Genomic DNA, 6,180 nt, shown 5'->3' with positions numbered 1-6,180 from the left:
ACACGCTTAGAATAATCAAAATGTATTATTTTTGGTACGTTGGGTGTTCACTCCGTAATAAAGGCTGTATTTTCTTATTCGACACTTATTTCATTTCGGTCTCTGCCCAGTGTGTATGTATGTTTCAAAGAGTTAGATTGTAAAATGCCCTTTCGTAGCAGCTTCGATTGAAATCTTATTGGTTGCCACTTTGGCGTTAATCGTGCCCAAGAGTATTCGAAATCAAAGACTTATTGACTCTGCGGTCAGCTGGCAGGTCTCAAATGTCCATCCCTCGCATACACTACCGTGTGTACGTGAAGATCTTCGGATTCCGATTAGCTTGAAATATATTACAGGTCATTGATTTCGCATCCTTTTGAAAATGGACGAAACAAAAACATTTCCTCATTAAGTGATAAGAAACTTCCTATTCGGTCGTATATAAGTGCGAAAATGGGAAGGGGTGGGTGGGCAACACATACATAATGTGTCTGAACGAGCTTGCAAGCGATGGGCTCTGTTAAAGATATATCAAATTGAATTAAGATATAATGGGGAAATGGCTCATATTGCGGTTTCTCAGTAACTTCTATGCTGATGGGGGTGTGATTATCCTCTATGACCCAAAAAACACACTACGCGGCGGAACAACATTTCAAAGGTGTTTAAAAGTTATTAACTTTTAAGTTCGTCTCACGAAGGCAATAAAAGATTTCCGAGTATAAATAACTCACTCCGCCAAAGCCTCGCAACATGTTCGCCGCACGCATTGCTAGCTTAACTTCTCCAACGAAAGGAATGGGATGCCTCGAACAGCTAAAGTGATGAACTGTAATAAACGATGTAAATATGATAATTTCTCACAGGATGTGGTATCTAATAAAAATCACAGTAATCCCTGGATGCTTCAGAGGGGAAACAGATTCATTGAATTCCGTTGGCAAACAACGGAATCACAAACAAACAGCAGGGGTCACTGAGCCAGGGCATGTCATGACTTTTGTGCATTTATCTCTTGTTTATCATTGTTTTCTCTCCAAATGTGTAGAGGGGTGGTATTGTGAGGTGGTGGATGGGAAAGTGCTGGAGTTGAATATAAAGTTGAGGAACTCCTGCAAGTGCATTAAGTAATATAATTAAATCACAATTTCAGGGAATGCTTCTTTATACTTCAACAACTTCATAGTACTACCAATTACATTCCGACACATAGAGTACATGCACCTGAATAATGGTGAGAATACATAAAACGCTCTTTTGACTGACAACTCCTTTTTTGTGTGTTGAAAAAAGTAAGAATTATACAAAAATATGAAGAAAATGGAAAATATAACAATTGAGATAAATTTGAAATTATATTTTTTACGACGGTTTATTGTTGGTCGATTTAAAGATAGGACGTCCTGGACGTATTAAGATAATACGGATGCCCAAAAAACTTAACAAATGGGGAAGTTGAATATTTGTGCACGCTACGTCGAATTTAGGTAACGCTGTGAAAATAAATTTCATTGAAAAATGACATGGTGGGAACAACGGAATAGAGACAGCATAAACTTCAAATAAACTTCAAAATGTCAACCCCGGGTATATTGTAGTAGGCCTCCTTGGCGAACTAAAATATACCTGCTTCATTTTGATATACTTACCTCGGTTCATTATCGCTTAACATTGGGCTAGTTTCTTGCCGGTGGCATTGTGAAGTGTCCAAGCAAAATGCTTGGCGAACAGAATACCTCCATGCCGCGAACCTGCACAAACCCAAAAATCAGCTCGGCTCATCGCACAAAGTTCAGTCCCTGATGTTGGGAACCTAGATATGTCCTGGCTCCGTTCAATATCAAATTGTTCCGTCATCCATTTACCCAAGCTGCTATGTGACTGGCCTCCCAAACACGTGGATCTACTGGAACTTCCACGGGTGATAATGGAGGTGGTGTATGCTCTCGAATCCTTATTCCAGGATCTGATTTTTTCGCAGGTGATTTTTTCGGAAGAAAAAATGTAGTCCAGATAGTGCAGTTTATTAAGCTGGATGCTGCACTCGCTGGGGGTAGTCGGTCGAACAGTTTCTATGCGGGCACTATGGCAAGTAGGTTTTACGTTCAGATACTTTCATTAGTGAATTATATTCAGTGATAGTTATGGCATTTTTATTAGCGACCATCTGGACGTTTCGCGCCGGTCTTCTATTTCACTTTCAACAGAATCGGCATGCATTGATATTAACCGAACTTCAAGAGGCCTATTAACGAGTGTCCATATATTTTCTGATGTAAAAACTACAATACTGACTCACCATCAACAAGTTCTCACTATTCACGAAAATATTGAAAGTCATATTTTTCAATTTGAATATGTATTCCAGTGGACAGGATTTTGACCTTCTGTCGTCTTATTTTCAATGCCGCTACCTTTTCACTAAAGTTCACACTACTCTGAACCTTAATACCACACACATATATATATCATGAGAATAGAACCGGCAATTTTGGTTTAAAATTGTTCAACACAAAATTACTGGGAATGATTCACACTACTGTGGCTAGGATTCCGCGAATTAAACGACGTTTGCGTTACGGATGGACGTAGGACTATTCTCACGGTGGTATGAATCATACACGGTCATTCGGATTTGGCCGATCTACGTATCTCGTCGTGGCCGTCGCTCTGACAAAGTTAGCGTATCTGTACGTATTGCAATTATTGAATGTTTGAAGAACGATTATTATTATTTTTTTATGTTTGATTTATATTTGGACTGAAAGCACGAAAAGACGTTACAAAGCGAAAAAAATTTATTTTTACGACGAACTCTCCGCCGGTCGACGACGACCGAACCGTGGTGCGTGTCCTGGTGGGTTGCACAAGCGAATATGATTTATTAGCACAAACAAACACGTTGTTTACCCGGCAGAGAAAGAGAGCAGAAATTTATCAATGAAATGATCAGTGAACGTTCTCGTTGGATACAATTCATTCATAAGTAGTCTCTCAAACAATGATAAGTATAGACCGTAGCCACTGTTGCCACATTTACGTAAATATAGGTGCTTTTTTTATATACCCTCCAAATCAGCACATAAAATGACTGTTGGCGGAAAATGATATCTAGGAAAATGTTGATAGCTGTTCATGGTACTATTATACAGGTAGCGCAAACCCCTGCTGATTTGACTCTATAGTAATTCTAGTGTCAAGTTCGATATAACGTTTTGTGATTTAATTCTTGCCATACCATAGGTATCACTGTTTTGGTATTAAATTCCACTGCGGGGCACTGTGACCATATTTTTTGCCTAATAATAGATCAATTCGCTGTTATACTTAACCAAACGCCACCGGCGATTGTGCGGACACTTTTTTCGCAGCACAACATAATTTAAAACAGTCGAATATTTTATGTTTCCTAAAAATTGCAAAATGTAGAATACTTATGTATATATGCATTTTATTTCAGTTTGCAAGGGATGTGCTTTTCCACGATTTTCTAGCGATTGCTTGAAGTGTTGAGGGATTTGGACCCACAACTAAAAACAATGCATTCAGGGGTATGATATGAAAGCATTACAATTAAATATTTTAAGAGCTATTCCCCTGCATTTTAAATTTAACTATCCAACATTTTTGAAATAAAAATGGTTTATGAAAATTAATTGTTTTGTTTACATTTTTCGACATATAACTCTGACACTTGTATTACGTACAAAACAAATTTGTATGTGGTTGTTGTTACGTTTATTGTACAACGACACTTGCTGCTACCTGTATATTCTATGAAATATTCTCGAAAATTATACAGATTTTTACGTTATTACATTATTAACAAAAATGGATAAGGAAAATTTGAGGTGAAGGTGAAAAATAAATAATTTAAGAGCGGATTATGAGCTATTTTAAGATTTGCGTCACAGTTGTTTTTATGGATCAGCTTTTATCTTACAAATGTTTTGCAGAATGCTATTTGTTTTCCCTTTGCAATCGTATTTTTCCTCACCAACTACTTACTGACTAAACGTTACTGGGCAAGCAAACGAACAGGCTTATTGTATATCATATGTAATATTAACCTGTATAATTTCTTCAAGTAATTGTGAAATGTCGATATAAATAAAGAAGGTATTTATAGGAATCTGACCTCGAGCTCAACATTTATTCAATTAATTGCTATTTTGTTCCTAATTTAGATCATATCAAAAAGGGAAAATCGGTTATCGTAGTTAAACGTTTTAAACTCTTGCAGTTCTGGAACAGACCAATAATCGTAGAAATTTGTGTATGTGGTTACGTATATGTATACAGCTCATTGCGAGACAAAAGTGAAACGTAAAACGTCAAAATTAAAACAACGAGATCACCACAAAAGAGACAAAGCACGTAAAATGTAGTTTTAAAACATGGACTTTTGCCATAAGCCGTTACAATATTCAATGCGAAACTTAGAAAAAAAGGTTAATAATGTAGCTAAAATCATCAAAATGCTGAATATCGGGAGGTACCGTTATACGGGGGCCTTACGAAGGCGTGGATCTGCACAGACAATCTGCTGTGATAGGCTGTAGCGTCCATTGCGAACATCAAATACCAGACTTGAAACAATTCTGGTGAATAATGTCGCTAAAATTATAAAAACACCGAATATCGGGAGGTACCCTTATATGGGGGCTATACGAAGACGTGAAACCTGCATAGACAATTTTCTGTCTTAGGCTGAAGTATTTATTATGAATTTCAAATACCAAATTTAAAACAATTTCGGTGAATAATGTCGCTAAAATCATCAAAATACCGAATATCGGGTGGTACCGTTATACGAGGGCCAAACGAAGACGTGGAGCTGCACAGACAATTTTCTGTTTTAGGCTAAGATATCTATTATGAATTTCAAATACCAAACTTGAAACAATTCCGGTGAATAATGTCGCTAAAATCATCAAAACACCGAATATCGGAAGGTACCCTTATATGGGGGCTATATGAGGATGTGGACCTACACAGACAAACTGCTGTCATAGGCTGTAGCACCCATTACGAACATCAATACCAATTTTTAAAGAGCTCTGATGAATATTGTCGCTAAAATTATCAAAATACCGAATATCGGGAAGTACCGTTATATGGGGCTATACCAAAACGTGGACCTACATGGCCCATTTTCAATACCAAAAGTTCTGCAGACATGATATACACTTGAGTAAAATCAATCTAATTCGTTCGGAAGTTAGAGTGATTTCCACAGACGGACAAACGGACGGACATCGCTAAATCGACATAGAATTTCATGCCGATCAAGAATATATACTTTGTGGGGTCTAAAATGTATATTTCGAGGTGTTACAAACGGCATGACAAACTCCATACTATGGTGGAGGGTATAGAAAATCAAAAAGAAAATGATCGAAATAAGGAATAATTTACTTCTTTGCAAGTTTAATCTTCAAAATAAAACAATTTGGTTTTAGTTTTACAAAAATTATGCCACTTATACCATTATGCGTAAATAGTTAATTATAATAATCAGTTGTTGCATTATTTTTTATTCGGAAATTATATTACTGATCTGGCAAATGAACAAAATTAAAAGAAAAAAAGCAAAACCATCCGACATTGTATGAACAACTCTCCTGTTTTAAATACGAAGGTGTATATTGACATAAAACACCAGAAAAAATTTAACAGGCCACCTTGACGGCAAAGGTAAAATAATAATTATTCTCACGATTTGTAATGTTATGTTACTATTTGATTTTCGAAGCCAACAATTAAAAAGCATTTCGCAATCCAATACCTTATACATTTATTGATGTAAAGGTACTTTATCGTTAAAATCAAAATGTTTCACAAGTGTTTGAAATATAAAGGGTAACCCTCAATCCCACAAGTTGTAGTATTTCTTATTTTGTTGCGTCCCAACTCATACAATTGAGTGAGAGCAAACCAATGCAGAGCAAAAGTGGTCATGCTGTACGTCACCAAACAGACGGTATACAACTATTAGGTGGTTCAACGATGACTCACACACTCTTGGAGATTCCCCATGGTATGCTTAGGCTAATAACAATGTCATCGTCATAGCGTCTCACTGTTGCGTAGTCATCTTTCGTGGAATTTGAAATGAGTGAGTTTTGTCTTTCTGTGCTCCCGCTTATGCTTACGTTTAGAAGTTACAATTTCAATCACCTGGCAATAATAAAAAAG

Source organism: Musca domestica, unplaced genomic scaffold, assembly GCF_030504385.1.
Source record: "Musca domestica strain aabys unplaced genomic scaffold, Musca_domestica.polishedcontigs.V.1.1 19, whole genome shotgun sequence".
Classification (NCBI taxonomy): Eukaryota; Metazoa; Arthropoda; class Insecta; order Diptera; family Muscidae; genus Musca; species Musca domestica.
Note: the sequence above shows the minus strand (reverse complement) of the source record.